This window comes from Dermacentor variabilis, chromosome 5, assembly GCF_050947875.1.
Source record: "Dermacentor variabilis isolate Ectoservices chromosome 5, ASM5094787v1, whole genome shotgun sequence".
In the NCBI taxonomy this organism is placed as follows: Eukaryota; Metazoa; Arthropoda; class Arachnida; order Ixodida; family Ixodidae; genus Dermacentor; species Dermacentor variabilis.
This window is the reverse complement of record NC_134572.1, coordinates 161,625,091-161,628,522: the sequence shown is the minus strand read 5'-3', so window position 1 is coordinate 161,628,522 and position 3,432 is coordinate 161,625,091.

Sequence of the window (3,432 nt, the reverse complement as noted above, 5' to 3'; positions counted from 1 at the left end):
GCCTTCTTTGCCTGCCTGTGATATCGAGATGCTTTCTGTCGTTGGGATATCGCTTATGGTATCTCCCTGTTCCACCAGCTTTTCGGTTCCATTTTTTTCTTTCCAACGAACATGTTGTTTCTCTTTCCGCATTTCTGTCGTTATTACACTTAGAAGTTCACTATATTCCTACTCTTGGCCATTTGCCAAGTTCTTCCTTGACTCCAGTGACTACATTTTTTTATTTGTTCAGCGTTCAAATTTGGACAGGCCATTTTGCACTCCTTGCTCTCTTTGCAAACTATGTATCCCATTTTCAAAATGATGCGTTTATTGTCACTCCCTATGCTGCTATACCCTTCCTTATCAGTGACCATTTCTCTCAACTTATGAATTCCTTCTGTCATCAAACAGTAATCAATGGCGGATTGCCAGTTTCCCACTTCCCACGGGATCTGCCCTTCACACTTAGGCCCCGTATTCACGATAACGAGGTTATGTTGCTCGCAAAGGTCTAGCACTGACTTCCCGTTGTTGTCGGTATAGCCATCTAAATCCTGTATGTGGGCGTTCATGTCACCTAATAGTATAATTTCAGCATCATTCCCGAAACTCTTAATATTAGCACTTTGCATTCTACTAACCCTTCATTATTCTCTGTGTAATTATTTCCTGTGCACAAATACGTAATGCCCAGTCAAGTTTTTTTCCCACTCATTGTACCTGATAACCAAAGATGCTCTTGACATTTTGAAAATACACTTTTTTGTTATTTGGCTCCCTGATGGATGAGCATTCAGACTCCCCCTCCCTTTCTTTCCTACTTAGTTTTGTTTCACCCTTCCCAAACATAATTCCCAATCACTGGAGGCTCTTCCGAGTCTTTAAAGTACGTTTCTGTAACGGCATACACCCCTTTTGTTCTCTATTTAACTGCTCCTCAATCTCAGCCCACTTTTCCTTTCTTGTGCCGCCCTGCATGTTTATGTAGTCTATTGCATGGCAAGCTCTCTTTCTTGCTTTCCTCCTTTTTCTGTTATTGACGGTGATGCCACTCTGAGGTTCCTTTAGGGACCTTCTTCATTACTACCTACTCTGGCCGCCTGAGCGCCCGTGGGCCCCTTAGAATTCAACAGAGCGACCAGCAAGTCGCCAGCACACTTCTCGTGCAACCCTGTAATTGGAGTGGATCCCGTCTCGTTGAAAACCATCACACCTTCTCACTTCCCTGTTTACTTCGACTACCTCGAAGCCTTTCTCTCGGCTGATTTTCCATATCGCCTCATTAGCAGCCACTACGGCTCTTTGAACGTGACTGTCTCGTACAGGCACCTCCGGCACCGTGCACCCCACGATCTGTACCTGAGGGGACAGCTCGCGCAAGACATCCACCCCCTTCGCCAAGCGTTGGGCTAGTCCTGTCTATTTCCTGTTAGGACGTCATTTGGCCCACCTGCTACTATGACAAGGTTGAGCACGTGTGCATTTTCCGCGAGCTTTGCTTTTGCTCGCTCCATGACAGAACCCAGCGTCCGCCCCGTAAATGTCCCTACCGCCACTCTCTTATCGCCTTTCCCCTCTCCAGAATTGCTTCTGAGCACCTACCCAGGTTTGTGCCGCCAGGGATAACCACCATTTCACTCTCTCCTAGCTCTCCCTGCTTCCCTTTGTCCTTTCCCGCGTGATTGGGACTTGACAAGGGGCATTGATCCATGCGCTCCTGCTTTTTCCTCGTGGCGGCCTCAAGGTAGGTACCGCTCTTTCCAGCTAACCCCTCACCACGTTGCCCGCATTTCACGTACTTTGCTGGCACTCACTCTCCTGTCACGTCGGGGAAGTGCGTTCCATTGTCACGACCATTCTCATTCACAATGGCGGCCCTGTTCATCTTTTCCTCGGCTGCTTCAAGTCTTCTTTCCGCTACCTTCCGTGCATCACGCTCGCCTCTGCCGCGAACCGGCAGAGGCGAGCGCCAGCTGGAGTTGAGAGGAAGCTTTAGCTCGTGCCCAACTCTGACGCGTCCTATTCAAATACATGAAAAACGTAAAATCGTTTTTCTGAGGTAACCCCTCGAGCGATTTTAATAATATCTGCTGCATTTGAGAGAGAAATTTAAGTTCTAGTGACTGTTGGAAGCGGAATTCCGATTTATGGCCTGGATTTCGTTAAAAGCATTTTCAAAAATACGAAAGTTCGAAAAAGTAAACACACGAAGTTTATAAATTAATAACTCTGCATCAAGAACAGATATCGCGGTTCTGTAAACGGCTTCCATTATATCATTCAAAGCGGACGAGTTCTATATGTCAATTTATATACTGCACAAAATTGTTACGTCGTGTAAAGGCGCCTTGTCCTGTCTTTGTTCCTTCCTATTGTGCCGTCACTATTGGCGCTTCATCTATTGAAAGCGTACAAGGGTTTTGCAAAAGCTGTATTTACACATTATTAAATTTTTTGAGAACCATATGTAACACATAAATTTTCTCCGCTTCAGATGTACCATGAGATCCAATTCCCAGAATTGTGATACCATGTTTCATTGGTGAGACACGGAGTTGTAAACTTGATAGTTTCTTTTTCTGAAAGTTTGCGATTTTCGCCAATTTATAGTAAAAGAATTGACGACCTATGTCAGAAATTCGAAACAAAGAATCACTAGATTTTACGTTTTTCTTTTAAATGCAACAAACCTCGTGAGGTTCGGTGGAGTGGTTGCCGAGAAAGACGAATTCTCCTTTTACATGTATTTAGATAGGAGCACCCGAGCTAAAGCTTCCTCGTAATGCAAGAAACCGGGTGCGTCGCTCCGTGGTCCCCAAGACACCCATCGCACCAGCGCGCGCAAAATCGCGGACACTGGGCCGGTCTGTGATTGCCGGGGCCTGTTTGTGTGTGACGAGGTTTCTTTGAGTTTTCGCGTAACAAAATTATGTTTTCTCGTATAGTCAAACTACAGTCCAAGAGCTATCATGTCTGTAGGTTGTGTGCTGGTCGTAGTTTCCGATTTTTCTGCGTATTTTAGCTTGAGAAATTCAATTATTTCAGTCGATTCCTTGCATCATATGGAAGGCCTGGGTATACGTGGTATGAAATTTTTTTTTTACCAAAGCGACGTCCGACGCCGGGCACCGGGATTTCTTTCATAATTTTGCTGAGGCGATAATTTTCCATTACCGCCTCAGCAAAACAACACCAAACTACCTTGCACAGTGTTTAAAGGGACACTAAAGGTTACGATTAAGTCAACGTGGACTGTTGAAATACCATCACAGAAATCTCGAAACGCTTGTTTCGTGCCAAGGAGAGACTTATTTTAAGAGAAAATGCGTTCTGAAGCGTCCGCGCACCTCTAGCGCAGTTCAAATCGCCCGCCCTCCGATCGAGGAGTACTGACATCATGGTCTCATAGTGACGTTGCGCCATCGGTGAGTAGAACGGCGTCCGCAGACG